This window comes from Lepidochelys kempii, chromosome 16 (genome assembly GCF_965140265.1).
Source record: "Lepidochelys kempii isolate rLepKem1 chromosome 16, rLepKem1.hap2, whole genome shotgun sequence".
Classification (NCBI taxonomy): Eukaryota; Metazoa; Chordata; order Testudines; family Cheloniidae; genus Lepidochelys; species Lepidochelys kempii.
In genome coordinates, this window is record NC_133271.1 from 24,595,331 (window position 1) to 24,615,841 (window position 20,511).

Consider the following 20,511-nt stretch of genomic DNA (forward strand, 5'->3'; position numbering starts at 1 on the left):
GGGCATTTTACAATTTATAGTACAGATACACCTATTTCTGACATACTGTGGCTTATCCAAGGACACTCACTCAATCTGCTGTATAGTAAATGGACTAAAAGCAATTTGAAAGGAAATGTAATCAAAATATGTAGTACTTCTCTCACTAATGACTCAGGATGAAATTCTCCCACGTGCAGAGGGTCAGCTGCATTGTAGCCTAGAAAGGAGTATATCAACTTCTCAAATGAATGCACCTGGTATAATGTATTTTTCATAGTAGCACAAACTTGGCCATTTGTAGAAGGAAAAAAAGTCAAAGAGAAAGAACACAGTAGCAATACTTCATAAAATTTTTACATGGCATGCACTTGTAACCCTTCTGCCCATCAGAGTTGGCAGCAACAAGGGCCGGGTTCAATATCTAGGGGTTCCATTCCAATAACACAATGCAAACCGGCTCGAGCCCCCACCCAGTGACCTGGGACAAATATATACCACCCCCGCTGGGCGCCTCCAAGAGGCAATACTTCCCCTCTCGCAAGCACATAGTCTGAGTGTAGCAAAAGTCTTTTAATAACAGAGAGAAACAATGTGGCATTATGTTGGGGAAACACCACCAACAGGATTCATAACACAACCCATGAGCAAAAACAACCCCACCCCAGGCAAATTGGGGCATGCCCTTTTCCCTTTGGTTCTTGAGTCCAGCAACCCCAAATCACCCGAAGTCCCAAAAGTCCAATGCCTCAAAAGTCTCTGTCCCTGGTCAGGGCGGCCCCAGAGTTCGAAAGTTTATCGGCGGAGCTTTACCTCCCAACCTGGGTGGAAATGGGACAGGGGTAAGAGGCACCTTACGTGATCTGAAGCTGACCGCCCCATAGCTCCATAGCGGCGCTCCGCTCCGCCAGCCGCCCCACGAACTCCTTCGCTCAGCTGCGCTCCGCTCCGCCAGCCGCCCCACGAACTCCTTCGCTCAGCTGCGCTCCGCTCCGCCAGCCGCCCCACGAACTCCTTCGCTCAGCTGCGCTCCGCTCCGCCAGCCGCCCCACGAACTCCTTCGCTCAGCTGCGCTCCGCTCCGCCAGCCGCCCCACGAACTCCTTCGCTCAGCTCCACGGCCCACAAGCAGCTCCTGCCATCCACACACTACTCCGCATCAAACTGCTTCACCAGCCGTCCCCGCAAACTGCTCCACAATATATCTTCAGGCTCCCCCACTACTTAACACAACACTCAGTGATTTCAGCTCTTAGGTGAATTCAGCTTATAGTAGGGGAGCCCCAGTGCTGGTGCACTGTCAGCCCAAAGTGAGCTCAGCAGCCCATAACTAGACTTCTAATGATATCAAAATTAGCTCTGATATTCCACAGTGGAGAGAGGAGGAAGTGCAATCAGCATGTAAGGCCCTCACCAAGGGGCCCATGCCAACAAGTATTAATACTTGTCCCCAGCCTCTCTCCATTCACACAGTTTTGGAACCCATGACCCTTGCCTAGCGAGTGCTACTTAGTTGATGGTGAATCCCTCCATCATAACAAAAGGCCACGTACAGTTCCAAGCAAAGTTCCCATAATCAGGGTAATAACAATTTATTCTTCCTGCCCCAATAACAGAGACACTGGGGATCCCACAGCAGCCAAAGTGACCATTTGGGCAGCTATGGTCTCATTCTAGGCGTGGTGGGTGTGCCTATGCAAATGAGATCGGCCCCTGAAGTTCTTTTCCACAACTTGCCACACCTCACCACCAGATGTCAGGGTGGAGCTCATCCTGACACTGCTTACATCCTCCCCCCAGCCGAGACTTTGTCGTCCCGACAAATCACACTCCCTTTATACCAACTCATTGGTTTCCTCCAAAGGGCCTCAGGAAGCCCACTTTAGCTTCCACAAGCCTGTGTGCTAAATGTATTGGCTCCTCACTAGTCACCCCAGGTGCATCATAAGTTAACCGTTTCACTGGTCTTATCACCCTGTCTCGTCTATTGAGAATCTCTGTTGCCGAAGTAAGGGGAACATCCTCTTGAGTGACGGATGGAGAGGCTTCCCTGGAGGGTCCCTCGGCTACTGGCGTAGGCCCCTGCACTCCTAGTTCTAACGCTGGAGGGTCCAAGGTGCCCAGGACATCCTCTACCTGTCTGTCCCCATTGTCCAATAACCTGTGTGTGTCATCACAGGGGGGTCTCATCAGCAGCACCGGGGTATCAGAAAGGGGCCTAAATAGTTCCGCCATTGGGTTTAGGGCGGAAGAGGGAAAACTCTCGTTTGGTTCAGCTGATCGAGACTGAAATCTTGTCTCCATCCCAGGATACACCAGGGTTGTGTCTTCCTCCTCAGACTCACTCTCAGATGTGCAGAATAGGGGTAAGTTAGCTGTAGGGGGCCCACTGTCTGTGTTGGATGGCGGCTTTGGTCTAGCACCTCTGTTCTGCCCGGCGGCCCTGCCGTGGCCCATCTCACAAGGGGTGCTTACCAATTCCCCCACAGGGAGCAAAAGGTTTCTATGCACCGTCTTTATTTGCCCTGGACCGTCTTCAGGTTTGATCTTGTAGACCGGCAGATCTCCCAGCTTTTCCATCACCAGGTAAGGTATTGCCTTCCATCTGTCAGCTATCTTGTGTTTGCCAGCAATACCCAAATTTCGCAGCAGGACTCTGTCCCCCGGCTGGAGCTCCTGCGAACGCACTCTAGCATCATATCGATGTTTGTTGCGGTCTGCGTTCTTCCGAGCCGCAGCGGTAGCTAAGCGATAAGCATCCTGCAGCTTTTCTCTTAGTCGGGATACATATTGCTGATGAGTTTCATAGCTATCTCCATCCTCTGATACACCAAAGCACAAGTCTATGGGTAATCTTGGTTCTCGCCCAAACATCAAGAGATATGGGGTGACTCCCGTAGCATCGTTCTTTGTGGCATTGTAGGCATGCACCAGAAATGCGACATGCTGGCTCCAGGTTGCCTTCTGCTCTGGTCGCAAAGTTCCCAACATATCTAATAGGGTTCGATTGAACCTCTCTGGCTGAGGATCACCTTGGGGGTGATAAGGCGTTGTCCTAGACTTTTTAATTCCTGCTATCTTCAGCACTTCCTTCAGAAGGTGACTCTCAAAATCCCGCCCCTGATCAGAGTGTATCCGAGCCGGGAATCCATAGACTGAGAAATATTTGTCCCACAATACTCGAGCAACGGTGGTGGCCCTCTGATCACGTGTGGGATATGCTTGTGCATACCGTGTAAAATGGTCAGTCACTACTAGAATGTTTCCAACATTCCTCTTGTCTACCTCTACAGACAAGAAATCAATGCATACCAACTCCAAAGGTTTGTTGCTGGTGATGTTCTTGAGATATGCAGCCCTCGTGGGCAGAGTTTTCCTTTGAACACATCGAGCGCAAGTCTCACATTTCCTGCGAACATCTTCAGCCATTCGGGGCCAATAGAACCTACTACGAATAAGTTCCAGGGTCCTCTCCATCCCTAAATGCCCAAAGTCATCATGCAGGGCCCTCATGGCCAGGGCTCTGTACTTTTTTGGCAGTACTAGTTGTGCTCGTTGTTTTTGTAAAGGGTCAGTGGTCATTCGGTGTAGCACTCCCTGAATCAGTTTTAGTTTGGTCCATTCTCTCAATAGTAGTTTACCCTCCGGGTTAGGTGGGACAACCGCAGCTGGGCTTCGCCCCTCCCTTTTGGCAAGTAGTGTATCACGAATGTCAATATCTTGCCGCTGGGCTTCTTCCCAGTCAGTTGCATTGAGCATGGGCAAAGGAGATTGGTCTAATGCAATATAGTTCACCGAAGCAGAAGGCATGCATTCAGGGGGCAGGCCCAAAGCTTCTGCAACACATCCCTGAAAGCCTTCACGGGCCTCTGGCTCTCGGCGACTCACACTGCAAATAGCTCTCACTCCATCTGTGGGTATCACAGCAACTTCTGGAGCCTGCGGACGCCTGGACAATGCATCTGCATCTACATTGCTTCTCCCTGATCGGTACTGAATGCTGAACTCATAGCTAGCCAAGGCGGCCACCCATCTCTGCCCTGTAGCATCCAGCTTAGCACTTGTTAACACATAAGTCAGTGGATTGTTGTCTGTCCACACCTGGAACTGAGCACCATACAAATAGTCTCGAAATTTCTCAGTGATGGCCCATTTCAAGGCCAAAAACTCCAGCTTGTGGGTGGGATAGCGAGTTTCACTATCAGACAATCCTCGGCTGGCAAAGGCTACAGGTTTACATTTGCCTTCCACTTCCTGGTACAGGACTGCTCCCAGACCCTCCAAACTGGCATCAGTATGCAGGATAAATGGTTTGCTTGGGTCAGCAAAAACTAGGACTGGAGCATGAGTTAGGCAAATAATGATTTCTCGAAAAGCCCTTTCACATCTCTCATCCCACCGTGGCCCAAATGGTGCAAAGGGGCCATTGTGTCTCTACACAGGAGGCTTTGGGGACCTCCCCTTATTCTTGGACTTAGATTTGTTCTTGCTGGACTGATGTCCCCTGGTAAGATCATTCAGAGGCTTTACAATCGTAGCATAGTTTTTCACAAATCTGCGGTAGTAGCCACTAAATCCAAGGAAGGTCTTGAGTTCTCTGTAGTTACTTGGACGTGGCCATGTAGTGAGTGCTTCTATTTTATCAGGATCAGTACTCACACCTTCTTGGGACACAATGTGACCCACATACTTCACTGAGGTTCTGCAGAACTGGCATTTGTCAATTGAAAGCTTCAGACCATAATCCTCCAACCTATCAAGCACTTTAAGAAGTCTTTCTTCATGCTCCTCTAAGGTTCTTCCAAACACAATCAGGTCATCCAAATAAACTAACACTTGCAGTAAATTCATGTCTCCCACAACTTTCTCCATGAGACGTTGAAAGGTGGCAGGTGCTCCAGAAATCCCTTGGGGCATGCGTTCGAACTGATAAAACCCTAATGGGCAAATGAAGGCTGTCTTCTCCTTATCTTCTTCTCCCAGAGGGATCTGGTAGTATCCACTTCGAAGATCCAACACAGAGAACCACTGGCTTCCCAGCAAACAGTCTAAGGCGTCTTGCACTCGAGGCATAGTGTACTGGTCGACCACAGTACGGCTGTTTAGGGTGCGGTAGTCAATACACATCCGGATTTTCCCATTCTTTTTGCGGACTACCACAATGGGTGAGGCGTATGGGCTGCGGGACTCTGTAATGATGCCATTCGCAGCCAGCTCCTGAAGATGTCGCACATCTTCCATCTCAGAGAGAGCAATCTTCCTAGATCTCTCCCTGAAAGGTCGAGAGTCATGTAGTCTGATATTGTGCTCTACTCCTTTTGCACATCCCACATCCCACTCATGCAGTGAGAACACCTTGGATCTTTCACAAAGTTTCTTCCTCAGGCGATCTTTCCAGTCCTCGGACACTGGTGAATCTCCAAAGTCAAACTTTGCTGGGTCTATTGTCGGAACTTGAGTTTCACACTGGGGTTTTACAATCGACTCAGGCTCAAAGAGGTCTGCTATCTTTTGTCCTTGCTTCACAAAAATATCACGACTCGTTTCATTAGCAATCAGTATAGTCACCCTTTCCTGGGCTTCAGCAGGTAGGGTTATGACTCCACTGGGGACCAGCACTCCTTCAGGGAGCTCTCCTCCCATCGGCTGCTCTATCACTGCTAACGTCCCTTTACTGCCTTTCAGACAGGTACTCATGACAAGCACTTCTTGCTCCGTCCTTGCAGGCACTACTAAGGGGGTTGTGCCCGCGTACTTCAGTGCCCCAAGCGGTAGCTCAGATGTGTCCCTTTTAGCGCTCTCAATTTTCCTATAGGCTTCAGCACAAAGCGTATGGATCATCAGGGTATTCAGGTACTGGTCCCCAGCCCGCCTTCTGCAGTAATCCGCGAGTACCTTGAAGAGACTGGAGTTGGTCCCTATCAGCACAGACACATCAGAAGTCCCTTTAGGGTCAGGGCATATTAAGGCAGCTGTGTCTACCTCTTCTCTTACCCCAGCAACCCCAAATCACCCGAAGTCCCAAAAGTCCAATGCCCCAAAAGTCTCTGTCCCTGGTCAGGGCGGCCCCAGAGTTCGAAAGTTTATCGGCGGAGCTTTACCTCCCAACCTGGGTGGAAATGGGACAGGGGTAAGAGGCACCTTACGTGATCTGAAGCTGACCGCCCCATAGCTCCATAGCGGCGCTCCACTCCGCCAGCCACCCCACGAACTCCTTCGCTCAGCTGCGCTCTGCTCCGCTCCACCAGCCGCCCCACGAACTCCTTCGCTCAGCTGCGCTCCGCTCCACCAGCCGCCCCACGAACTCCTTCGCTCAGCTCCACGGCCCACAAGCAGCTCCTGCCATCCACACACTGCTCCGCGTCAAACTGCTTCACCAGCCGTCCCCGCAAACTGCTCCACAATATATCTTCAGGCTCCCCCACTACTTAACACAACACTCAGTGATTTCAGCTCTTAGGTGAATTCAGCTTATAGTAGGGGAGCCCCAGTGCTGGTGCACTGTCAGCCCAAAGTGAGCTCAGCAGCCTATAACTAGACTTCTAATGATATCAAAATTAGCTCTGATATTCCACAGTGGAGAGAGGAGGAAGTGCAATCAGCATGTAAGGCCCTCACCAAGGGGCCCATGCCAACAAGTATTAATACTTGTCCCCAGCCTCTCTCCATTCACACAGTTTTGGAACCCATGACCCTTGCCTAGCGAGTGCTACTTAGTTGATGGTGAATCCCTCCATCATAACAAAAGGCCACGTACAGTTCCAAGCAAAGTTCCCATAATCAGGGTAATAACAATTTATTCTTCCTGCCCCAATAACAGAGACACTGGGGATCCCACAGCAGCCAAAGTGACCATTTGGGCAGCTATGGTCTCATTCTAGGCATGGTGGGTGTGCCTATGCAAATGAGATCGGCCCCTGAAGTTCTTTTCCACAACTTGCCACACCTCACCACCAGATGTCAGGGTGGAGCTCATCCTGACACTGCTTACACAGTCCAGTCTCCGCTAAAACAAAAAAAAAAATCATTTTTTAAAAAAAATTAAGGAATTTTCTGCCCCTCATCTCACAAAAAATTACTACAACTAAAATCACCCAATCTTTTTGTGTATGTAAAAGGACATTGTACTTTGGATGTAGTTTTAAATGGCACAGTAAAGGCAATGGGACTTTGTGCCCACCTCCACCAGTCCCTCCCTGTGTGAGGTATAAGATTACAAAGGGAGGACCTGAGGCTCAGAAAGGTCAAGAGATTTATCTAAGGGGGTGGGGCTGAGGGGTTCGGAGTGTGGGAGGCGGCTCTTGGCTGGGGCAGAGGGTTGGGGTGCAGGGGTGGGGCTTCAGCTGGGGGTGTGGGCTCTGGGTTCGGGCCAGGGAAGGGGTGCCCATCTGCAGCAGGTCCAGGGCTGGGTTCTGGCCTCGGGAGGGGTGCCCTGGCTGCGGCAGCTCCGGGGCTGGAGGCGGGGCACCCCTCCCCCCAGCCCAGCAGGTCCAGGACTGGGTTGGAGCTAAAGGAGGGGTGCCCCTCCCCGGGTTCTCTATGCACCTGTGCAGTACTTAATAGGCCACTTCATGGCTGTGTAGCTTACAGGGAACTTAGGTTGCCAACCCTCCAGGATTGTCCTAGAGTCTCCAGAAATTAAAGATTATGTCATATGATGAAATCTCCAGTAATATGTCTATCCAAAATTGGCAACCCTAGCCTGAGTGGGGGCTTTTGTTTGTGATACCTGCAAATAATATGTTTATTAATTTTTGAAATTTAATCTGTGTATCTACTTCCAGTGGATACACACACACCAGTTGAACCTTTATAACACTAGTGCTTTACAAGCTTCAGTAGCATTCAATTCTCTTTCCTACTCACCAATTATTTTTCTTTTGTATGTATCTCTTCCCTTCTGAGTTCCTGATAGGACTAGAAACAGGAATTAAGTAAATGCAGGTGGCAAGGGAGAGAACAGTAGAAGAGATTCGTCTGAGCATATCCAATCCCTCTCCTTGTTATTGGAAAGAAAGGAAGAGCTCCCCACCTTGTCCCCAGGTGATTGTGTTCTGGTGTTTCCAGTTGCAGTGGGAACGCAGAAGAGCAGAGGGAGTCATTCAAATGAGAAATGAACTAACCACACATCTTAAAGGGTCAAAACAGGTTCTGTTTGTGTGTGTGTGTGAGTTTAATCAAACTACTCTATAAAATAACTACAGTTTTGCATCTGCAAGAAGCCAAGCCCTCATTTGCCCCTGAAGTCAGTAGAAGCAGAGTGTTTTCCTCAAGACCTAGGATCAGATCTTTCACTTTTTAGATGCTGGCAAGTCCCCCAGTGGTACAATCACACACATTTAATCCTGGTTTTATACTTAAAATTTACCTGTTAAAATACACAACTCCACTCCCAAAGCAAAATATTAGAAAGGCCATTCATCTGGGGGACATTTTTATCTAATGGGAGAAAAAGAAGAACTTAGTAAAGTTTATAAGAGACTAAATTAAGCAAAGGATGCATTAAATGTACAACTATGTCTAAAGTCTGAGAGAAATTGGTCTCTCTCTCAAACAAGGGTAAGTTCACCAATTTAACTTAAACTTGGTTTTAAACCAATTTAGTTAAACTAGTGCATAAGGCTATGTGGATCTTTATTTCAGTTTAAAATGAGGGTTATTTGTGGTTTAGCTTAAAACTATTCCTAATTGACTGGAGCTAAACCAAAACAAAACCCTGCAAGCATACAAACACAGGTCTTAGAACAAAAGAAGAGTGTCTACACATAGCACAAGCTAAAATACAAAACAAATTTACCTCCATCAAGTCTGGGGATTACAACAGTCAAGGATTCTATATCTGATATTCGATATTTGGCTTCAGTTGACAGTCTTCATTTCTTTGCCCTATGTAAAAGAAAAAAGCTCAGTTTCCCTACAGGATTAGTAACATTCCACAGCTTCTTCCATTTCTGCCCTTAAATTCCCAGACTGAGTTACTTTTCTGATTAAAAACAGAGAGATAAAGTACTGCTAATTCATGTCAGTTTGAAACCGAAGCACCAATTTCTGGCAGCTCAGCTACGATTTACACGTGCACAGTGCAAGATCAGAACACTTGCACTTTCTAAGTGAGTGCCTCGGCGGGTGTATATGCACTGTTATTTAGAGTCTCCAAAAGGTTAGTGTAATTAGGTGGAGTTTACTCTTGGTTAATAGTGCTTTTTTCTATTCAGGTGTCAATATGTTATCTGTTTATATAATTATTCCTACCATGGTCATTTAACATATCAGAAAGGAAAATCGAAGTAGGCTTCTTAGTCAAAGGTGGTAATTATTATATAGGGCCATATAGGACATTGAGAATAAGTCTAGAATCTTGCAATACAATTCAAACAAAAAAGCAAACATGGAACAGTAGTTCAAGTATTGAAGGATGCAGAGATGAAAGTTAAGAAGGATCCATGGAAGATAGGAGGTGTAAAGGAGGGCTTATGGGAGGTGGGACACGCTACCAACCATAGCAGCAGCAAAAGCAAAAGTATGAAACCAACAGTTTTCAGGAAAATTCTGGATTCTGGGGAGCCCAACTGGAAGCAATGTTTTCCTTAACAATTTTAACTTTCACCTTAGTCTCTTTCAGTCATTATTGCCATATCTTTCAAGCTGCTTTAATGGAACTCAGAAAAATTCCCTCTGAGCTAAAATGTGACAGTGCAAGGTCCCAGTCAAGGGTAGTGACACTTTCAGTCATTGGTGAATAATGGAGATGAAACATGTCTGGTCACTTCTGCATTTTAGGAAATCACTGGCAATAGGCCTTTGCAAACACCATAAATGCAGGCTCTGCCAGGGGAAAGCCCCATAGATGGATGGCAACTTGGAATCTGATAAACGCCACTGAATGCTCAGTAGTCTCTAATGCAAACAAAGTTTACTTTAGTATTAAGCTGCAAAGAGCTCTCTACACTTCAATAAAGCAGCAACATATATGTTCACTTAGATACCACAGTGATAGTTGCTTTAGATATTGTTACGAATTATACCTGATAGGTCACGCACACAACTGCTGCAAATTATACCTGATAGGTATAATTTGCAGCAGTTGTGGACTTTGTTCATGTGCCTCAGCCTAGATTCGAACTGGACGTGTCCTATCAGGTCACGCACAAAACTGCTGCGGAGTTCCCAAAACACACTTAAGTTTATTACGCTCGAGCGTGGTGCCCCCCTGCTAGTCAGGAGGAGACCCCAAATACAGATTATACAAAGGTTATATACCTTTTAGCAAAGCATGTTGCCCTCGTGCATCGGAAATCTTAGCCAATAAACAAACCCTTTTCTTATCTACCACCTATCCCTGCTTGGTGTATTCCTCGTGCTAAACTAGTATGTTAATTACACAGCATGGTCCTAAAGCAATGCATCAGTAACTTTTATTATCAGGATGGGAGGCCTTACATCAAAGGCCAGGAGATAGGGAGTTAGGGACAGACAAAGAACAGATACCGGGAGTCAAGGCAGGCTGGAGACAAGGAGGAGGATTTTCACAGGAATGCAGTATCTAAGGAACACTCGTCCTGGTGCATGATGTGCTTACTTTTAGACAATGGTGGGCCCCAAACCAAAATGGAGTCATGTGTGCTAACTTTTCCTTAACAATATATTGCAAACAGCCCCTTTTTAAGACTACTACCAGTCTGAAGAGACTTTTGGAGTGATTTTCTTACCTCTGATGGAGGTCACTCCCTTGCTGGATACTGCAATCTGATCTCTGCTAGAAAGGAATCATCACTGGGACTCAAATGTATTAAGAGCAAATATTTTGCCTTTATAATGCACCAAGTAGCAAGTATTTCTAGAAACTCTTCTGCGAAGAAGATGCACTGGAACCACTACAAAGTCTTTATTTACACACAAAACAAGGTCCTATACTGTCAAGATTCTCACTCTTTCCTTCCAGAACAAAGTAGCAACACTTGCTGTAAACGGACTTAGAAAGTATGTTGTCCTAGTGGTGTTGCCTCCTTCATGGTGTGTTTGGCTGAGAAAACAAATATTTCCTAGTCCTTCCCTGACCATCTCCTTGGGAAAGGGGTTTAACCAGAGGCTTGTGGGTGGGGGTGTTTTGTGGGATTCCTTTCCTCAGATGCTGACAGCACATCACCGAGCAACAGCACCACCACTCACTGCTCCGTCAGTCCAGAAAAGCTCCCCCACAACACACCCTGTCACCTCTAGAAAACTTTTCAGACCCCCAAATCAGCTCAAAATCCAGATTAGAGATTGGTCTTCAAACCTTGGGGAAATTCAGATTCAAATCCAGATCCAAACTTTGTGGTGCATGCCCAACTCCAATTTTAGACAAAAACCATCTCTGGTTAAAAATAAAGAAAATCAGCTTTCTACATCTATAGTAGCACAGGCTCCCCCCGTACTACTCCAAACTTGCTGTGGTCCCAGCTGCAGACAACAGGAGTCAGAAATTTTTGTTCTGCAGATATCTGTAGAAAGCTACAAGATAGGAAAGGAAATTGAACCCTGGGCAGCTATCCAGTATTGTAGCACAATGAACAGTTAAGACCCTCTATGATTTATAAAGAAAAGATTGAGACTAAAACACAGTATCACTGAAACCTGAGCAGACGGCACAACTATTTAAAAAATTAGAGCAAGTCCAAAAAAATAAGCTTTTAATAGCAGTTTCTATCTGACATTCATTCACTCAACAGCTCCGTTTTCTCCCCTTGCCATAGCTACTGCGTATTAGGGAGGTAGAGTACCTATGCCAATGGGAGAAGCTCTCCCATCGGCGTAGGTAGCGTCTTCACTAAGTGCTACAGCGGCACTGGTGCAGCACTGTAAGTGTAGACAAGCCCTGAGATGCTGCTATAGATTTATCTTAAACTCTTGTCTGATGATTGGTTGAAACATAGGTTTGGTGATCTGATCTTAAGTTTCTCCCTTTCCTTCCCAAGAAGTGAAGAATACAGAGCAATGTTGTCAAACCAGATAAAAATATACAAAAGGCTGCATCTTTCTGAAAAAGATGTTCAATTTCGTTCCCGTCCAGGAATGGAGATTTCAGTTTATTCATTTGTTTAGGTTTAGAGCACCACCAGTCCAATACTGATGGGGCTTGTGCTTTCTGGTCATTCTGTGAGGTACTTCCAGATTCACCTCTTCTCTTTACAAGAAAATTGTTACACACTTGAAGTTTACAATAATAGAACTTTGCAGCTATTTTTGATTAAGGCAATCAGAATGGATGTAAGGATGCATGGGAAGACTTGATATTTTGGTGACTTTAAGCAAGTGCTTTCCAACTTTTTCTACAAACAGTCCACACATTACATAAAGGCCAAGCTCAGCCTCTCCCTGGATTTTGGCTTTATTAAAAAAAACAAACAATGAAATATCGTAAGGACTAGCTCAAACCTCTGCAACTGCTCATAGTACTCCTCCTTTAGGACTGCTCAGCTCATATCCCAGATCCTTTTCCGCACAGAGCCTCTCATGTTTCATATTGGAGTAGACTAACCAATCACCAGACCCCAAAGAATCAGCAGAAGTCAGAATCCTTTCTCAGCAACATCAACACCTGAATAGGAAAACACTGCCAGCCAGTAACCATCAAGATTTATTGTCCCTTGAGGCAAGTACTGATCATGAGATGATTCTGTGATTCTCAGGTCTGTAAATTTTGATAATCGCAACATAAATCTGTATCTGATCTTTTACAAAATGTTCCTGGCCCAAAAGGGCCCCTTTCTTGGTGTATCATTACCCTGTCCACCACCAAATTGGTACTGACTGACGAGCTTCAACGGAACTAAGTCACAGCTTTCTTTTAAAGAAAAGGAGTACTCGTGGCACCTTAGAGACTAACCAATTTATTTGAGCATAAGCTTTCAAAGCTTATGCTCAAATAAATTGGTTAGTCGCTAAGGTGTCACAAGTACTCCTTTTCTTTTTGCGAATACAGACTAACATGGCTGCTACTCTGAAAGCTTCCTTTTAGGATTGCATCACTCCAAAGAATTTTTAATTTAATTATTAAAAAAAATGTTTTAAGGCAGAAACAAATGCTTGCATTGTTGGGATGTCTCTAGCCATCTTAATCAGAATAGAAACAAAAATATCTTGACAGGGAGAAAGGTGTCCTACCTAATAGAAACAGTAAAGTATCATACATTGATTACCTATCTATAAAGGCATCTTCGACCTATCATAGATTTGAAAGACTATTAAATCAGCATATGGCAATCTATACCAATTAGTGTTTCATTGATATTTTACATGTAGTGACAGACCTTTTACAGTTCATTTTTACAGTGATTTTATCTGTAAAATAAAAAAGTCCTTTCCTCTTAGTAGAAGCTCTGCTGTATTTCTGTAAGTAGGGATTACGTGACAGAACATAAAACACACCCATAACCGCTTTGCAAACACACAGTCCAATGGCCACACTAATATTGTGTTTTGGATTGCTTCTTCACTGCTGTATACATCTGTGCTGATGGCTTTTTCTGTTGCAGCTGGTGTGTTTGCATTTCTAGTTTGGTGAGGGTTAGACTCTGACCTGTCATAGCAAGTTTTCACTCTCGTGTCATGTTCCAGCCAAGAATCCCTCCTTAGCTCTCAGAAGAGTGCCTAGGGAGAGGGCCATCTAATCGGCTATGTACCATGTCTCCAAGGGAGTTTAAGAGCATGCCCAGAGCAATGTAGAGTATCTCCTGTTGTCAGCAGCAAGGGCTAGATGAGGTGAATACAGCTGCTGCTTTTCAAAGTAGCAGCAAGCTACATCAATGTGAATGATAATCTTGATAACTGTTAATGCCACTGAAATGATTGCAAATGTAGTCAATTCTGGGACAGATATCTGTCTGACTTTTGTTGCCTGATAGCTGGCCCAAAGAATGTTGATGCCACCATTTCTTTATACCGTTGTTTTAAGAAACTTTTTCATCTCACTGAGTTTATACTTCCAGATAAAATAATAAATATGTGCATTTTCCACAGAAAGGAAAGGCTCTAACTTAGACCCCAGAATCTGTATTCTTAATATTAAGTCAGTACAGCAAGCAATGGCCATATTCTGTTCACAGCAAGACTAGCAGGCTAAACAAAAAAATTCTACGGCTATTAAAAACATCTCTACAAAATATTGCCCCACCCACCTTGTCTCTATCAAATGAGTCAGTTTTAAGGCTTGGGGAAAAAGAGACCTTGAAGGCTTACATTGTTCCCCTTAACAGCACAGCGAGAAAGTAGTATATAGCTCAGCATACACACACACACGCAAAACTAGGCTCTTAACAGAACAAATAGCAACATTAAAATCTCCCTATAAGGCAGAAGAATTTAGCAGTTCAACTACATACATATCACATGGCTGGACTTTTCTGCGCAAAAAAAATAACCTGTTGAGCTCTGCACTTCCTGAACCAGGCAGGACGGAAATAAAAGGAAACAAAGTTCCAGTCCTTTCTGACAAAAATAAGCCCCGTTCTGTTTGAGGGGGGGAATTTCTCTTAACACAGGATTTTGAACATTTCTACAGTAACCTGCTGTGCTGCAGAATGGTGAAGTGAAGATTAGCCACCCTGCCTTGCTTGATACAAAATAATGAAAAAAACAGGCATAGGAGCTTCATATTTTTTGGTATCTTATATATCACATTTCCTGGTTTTTGCTTGCAAAAAGTGACAAGTAATGTTTGTTAATGCAAATAAGATAGGCGGAAAAGACAACCATTTGAAGGTGGCACCCTTCCTTTCTCACCTAAAATATTACATTGGCTGGTACGCTTTGATGAGCTCCTAGAAAATAAGTTTTGAGGGGGTGCTTTTAGCTTGTTTTCCAAGAGATGCTTTTGGTTTTGCTTTTGCCTATTCATTCTTTTTAAAACTTTATTTACAGAATAAAACAACAATCTTAAAAAGCCTAATCCTGCAAGGTTCTGAGCACCTCCGACTCTGGGTGCTGAGCACTTTCAGCTTTCAATGATTTAAATAGGAATGGAGGGCCCTTGGTGCCAATTAAATAAGAGACGTTCAGTAACTCCCAGGATAAGAGTCAAAAGAACATTTAATCATTAAAAAAGAAAAATATTAATGATCAAATTGGGCTTTTTTTATTTTTGCAAAATCTCTTTTGTTTGGTTTTTCAAATGAAGTGATTCCTCACTGGATTCTGTTTTATCCAAACCCCAAAAGTTCAGACAAATTGGGGGGAGCTTTAGACATATATTTCTGGCTGTGAACCCATTTACGATGACAACTAAAACTACAGCATGATCTCACATGTTATCACTCATGACAAAAAAAATTCTAAAACTTAAGCTTTTTACACTCTAATATCATCTCACTTTAAAAGGGACACAAATTTAAGCTAGGAAAGGATTTTTTCTATTAACTTTTTATTAATTTTTAAAATATAAATTGAAAACACTATAATAAACTTCATACCATATTACCCATTTTCTGCCTAGCCTTAGCTATACTTGAAACAATTCACATAAATGTTTAAAATATAAATCAATTTATATTACATAATTTACAATCAAAATGTGTTTAAAAATCCAATTAGTTAATGAAAAATTATTAAGAAAAATAATAGATGCAAAATTCAAAGGAGGGGGATAGAGACCGGGAGGGAAAGAAGTGGGCAGAAAGGAGGGGGAGATAAGGGATGGCAAGGGGCGGAGTATGCATTTAATAGGATCATTCAGATACTTCCAGGAAAGCTTCCTATATCTCTAAGAATTTTTATTGGATTTCTGTTCTGGTATATAATCCTTCCATCATAAACTAGTAAAGAATTATTATAAAACTAAAGGGACACTGCCAAGTAAATTTACGTTTTATAAAATCTAAGATCAAAAGAGGTTTCTATCCTGTGTTTCTCTTAAAATTCTAGTGGAAGCAGGTTTTCCGTTTGAGCGTAAATATTTCCATGCAGGATTTGTAACCCAAACGTTACAGCATTGTGCTAAAGCACAAGAGCTAGAAAGCAAAGATGATGGGTCTGTTTTTTCCATTGCCCTTGCTAAGACCTATAGTCAGATCTGCAAAGGCATTCTTTCTTTCTGGCATAAAATGCTATTAGGGAGTCTGCCCATATGCAGCCAAGGACACATTAGGAGAGGAAGGGAAAGCAACCGTGCAGATCCAATTGCAGGACCAAGGCCTATGAGAAGTACAAAAAATTAAATGAACATTAATAATTAATCAAAGTACATTTTAAAAATGTATATTATCTAAGGTGTAAGCAAAAAGGAGTTATTTAACAGAATATGATTTTTAACTTGGTAGTGATGTATACTGTTCAGTGATTAGAGTTTACTGGGAAGAGTAGAACAAGAGTAAGTTTAATTGAAGTGGTAATACATTTAAGATCTTGAAATATATTATTTTATATTGATAGCAAATGTGTGGAAGGCCTTTCCACACAGTGTAGAATACTTAGTGTTTAAATATTTTAACAAACATGGGATGATTATGTGGACTTTAATAAATTAGAGCATCAGCTAGTTTTATGCTTGAAATTAAGTATCTGCAACTGAAGGAGTTTTTCCACTGCTCCTGCATATTTTCCCCAGACTGTGTCTTGGCTGGCTGCATAGAATTGGTTTTGTTATTGTTTTTCCTCCTTCTCTGGCACAAAAATGTTTAAGAGTCTATAAATCATGGTAGCAAAGTTCTAATCAAGGTGTTCCAGGTTCTGGTCCTGTACAAAGGAGAACATAGCGTATTCCACACAGAAGGATCCCGAAAGTGACTACTGGATGGAGCAGGGAAAGAGAACAAAGCAAGAAATAGTGCTAAACTGGCAGTCATACTACAAATAAATTAAGTAGAAAGGGACCAAAAAGTCACTTAGAGTCAGTAACTTTTCTTAGCTGTCCCATGGCTTCAGAAAATGGAACTCTGCCACAACACAGTGCTTCTTGGATTGGGATAAAAAGAACATGGTTCTTCACTCTCAGCTAAATATAGTCAATTTAGATATCAGAAATATGATGCAGTCATTAAAGGAAAGCTTTAAATGGCAGTAGACTAAATACTTCACAATGAGAAGGGCATTTTTTGCTCCTTTTCTATTATGAATTAACCCTCACAGAGGGGACTGATTCCTCTATGATAGAGTCCACTGAACAAAACAAAAATTGAAACAACCATTTGAGGAAACCCTACAGAATATCATTTTGCCAGACACACAGGTAGATAGATACTAGAAGCTGATATCGTAGGTTTTATTTTACTGCACCTTTTAAAGAAGTTTTCAAGCCCAAGAGCACAGCAACAGAGATCTGAGGCCCCAATCCTACAAAGATTTACAACCATGCTTAACTCTCCAACCATGAGTAAGTTTAATTGATTTCAGTGGGACTACTCATGGTAGTAAAGTTAAGCATGTATGTAAGTCTTTGCAGGATTGTGGCCTCAAACATCCAAAGGCAAGGTCCTCTCTCTCTCATATCCTGGTGAACAGAATGCCTGGGCACCAAGAAGCCAAACATGGAACCAGTTACTTAAACCCACCTCAACACTGGGGTTTTGAATCAACTGAACACAGATCCAACTTATCCCATTTCTGGTTTTACAAAGGCAAGATGCAGCCCCCAAAAGTCTTCTCCTTTGTCTTAATTACCTGATATTTCACAAGGCTGCAGTTTACTAACTGCAGGCTCTGTATAGTAAGATTTGTGGCTTTGTTTCCTCATATATTTGCTTCTGGCTATTGTGACTAGTAAAATTGGCTTAATTTCTCTGTGTAGATATTTCCATTGGCACCCTCTCTGTAAATTCAATGTGAGCACAACACATATTGAATCACTAGGCCATTCCAATTTGCTTCACATTCCTCACGCTTGGCTTAGGAAAAGCCCCAAAGTTAAAGGGAAAATTACTTTTTCTCTGTACTAACATTTATTGGAAGAGCGGTTTTTCCTTCATTAGGACTAATAGTGGGATTGTCTTATTTCCTGCACCGTGTGTACTAGATATTGTGTCATGTGGTCTTTTGATTTGTATAGTTTATTTGCAGTATGCTGGGTGCTCAGAGGCACCTGTTCACAAGGCACTTCATAAAGTAGAGATATTTTATTAGTTCTAATTAGGAATTTTATTTTTCAGCAACAACAGCTAGAGGGCACTAGAAAAAACAGTGCAAGGAAGCTTCCTGTACTGGATAAAGGGGATTAGTTAAATATTCTAATCAGTATTTTCCATTCCCAAGTCACTGTATAACTAAGCAAGTGTAAAAAAAAAAGAAAGAAAAGGAGTACTTGTAGCACCTTAGAGACTAACAAATTTATCTGAGCATAAACTTTCATGAGCTACAGCTCACGTCATCAGATGCATCCGTAAACCGCTGGCCTGCCTCCCCAGCTCAGGAAAGACTAACACCACACCTAAAAGTCACTTCAGGCCCTTTTCTCAGGACAATACTTTATTCTTCACACACAAAACTGACAACATAACAGAACTATTCCCTGGCAAAATCAAATTGCAGAAACCTCAAGGCCTTTCCTATAGCATCTCTGCCCCCTTACTCCAGGATCAGCAATAGGCACTCACCTGCTTCCTGTGGTTTTCCCCTTCAAGGGCAGGCTCTCAGCCCTTTATAGAAATTATATAATCCTTTTCCAGCTGCATCTGATAATTGAACAGGCTGGCTGGCCCCAGGACCTTAAAGGGGCAGGCCACACTGTTATGTATGGTCAGCTCAAACTTCCCCTTCTATTTGGGCTTGGCTGCTCCTAGACATGCTTCCTCCCTCAAGATTGCTCAGCCAGCATACCCTCTCTCCCTTTCCCAGCAGGGTGCACACCTGACAACAGGACTGATCATTTCAGTCAAACACTGCCAGCCTTTTACACCAATATAAAGCAAAAGCATGCCTGGTTGCTGGGTCACTCCGTGGCTCTACTACACCCCCATGGGGCCCTGCTCATCTGCTTCTATTTCTGTCAGCTACTTCCCTTCTGATATCATTTAAAACCCTTTTCCAGAGCTCATCAAAACCTTCTGCTTTGTTTACTAGCATATAAATGATCTCTCCCATAAGCAGCCATTGCTGCCAATCTGCAATCCACTCTCTCTCTCATCTTTCTCAGCCAACATATCTATCCAATGGAGAAATATATATTTTGTGGGGGAGCATTGGTGTTATCAGGTGTATCCTAACCTGGTTAGAATTTTCATAAGAAGTCTATTTTTACTTCAGAATGAAACCGTGCAAAGAGCCTTATTATTGAGTGATTCTAACATTAATGTATTATGTAAATTAACAACAATATTTTGCCTGAAAAGCATGGTATCATCTGTGTTTATGTAGATAAGCAATGTCAGGGATGGACACACACGCTCTCTCTCTCTTACCCCCACCCCCACACAATCTGACAGACTCTTCAAACCCCAATCCCTACGCCCCAGAGCAGAGACTTCTCTTCCTACCACTCTTGAATCCTTGATCTTCCTCCTAAATGAAGCAGCCCAACCCGTTGCAGACAGCGTACTACTGCCTGCTACTCTGCCTCTGCGGCTCAGCTCCGTCTATATTCTGATGATGAGGCCTGGATTCCAAGGATCCTGCCTTTAATCCTTCCCCCGGGAAGGTGTGGCTACTGGCTGCTCCTCATGAATGAAAATGAGATGTAATTCATGAGGCTATGCTGGAGAATATCATTTCCCATAAATAAATAAAATCTTGGAAAAAGCCCCACGCTGCATAGCACCAGGTGTCTGAGAGTAGACAGTAACTAATATCCTGTGGGTGGAATTCACACAATCCACAAACTTGATTATACGAGTCTTATTCATGAAACTATGTAGTTAGGGCCCTTCATTTTAAGTTTTGATTTTATTTAATTTTTCCTGGGAATTTATCAGTGTTTGTTACCACTACACCAAAAACAGGTGAAAATCAGTGCAAAAGTCTATTAATAATTTTTCTGGGTAAATATCGGGGTTTATTTTGGTGGACAGAAAGACAGGAGAAAAAAGTATTCAGTAGATTAATGCTTTAAATTCTGTTTTATCAGTGTAGTTTGCTGCAGAACTAAAACAGAACTCAAACCACAAAGCCACCTCTGAGTTGAAGAAAACAATATATCTCTAATCCCCAAATAAAACTTTTCATTTTAATAAACAGTTTACTGTTGTAGACTTAGAACTATTAGCCTATAAATATTTACATTTAATAATTGGGCCCCACCATTTGCTGCTCATACACTCAACTTCATCCTTTTCTCCTGTTTGTTTTTTTTAATTTTTTTCGAATACTTCCTTGTGTTCTGAAACATATTCTCATACAGATTTTCATTTTCTTCCCATTTTAGTGTGTAAAATCTTTAAATCGTTATCTGCTAACAGCTTGAAATGTGTACATGATAGGCGTGAGATTAATCAGTACGTTCAGCTGCATATGCACTTCAGAACTTGCATGCGTACCTGTTTGTTTATTGTGTGTATCTTCTAAACCAGGGGTGGGCAAACTTTTTGGCCTGAGGGCCACATTGGGGTTGCGCAACTGTATGGAGGGATGG

At 43.3% G+C, this 20,511-nt stretch overlaps 1 long non-coding RNA gene across 1 annotated transcript; it reads right to left on the minus strand.

The window, feature by feature from the left end:
- Positions 1–8,346: 8,346 nt before the first annotated feature.
- On the minus strand, positions 8,347–18,589 carry LOC140899320 (uncharacterized). The gene is made up of 3 exons (XR_012155284.1): positions 18,542–18,589; positions 8,776–8,864; positions 8,347–8,417 (listed from the first exon to the last, which is right to left on the minus strand). It is a non-coding gene; the product is annotated as an uncharacterized lncRNA (long non-coding RNA).
- Positions 18,590–20,511: the final 1,922 nt, after the last annotated feature.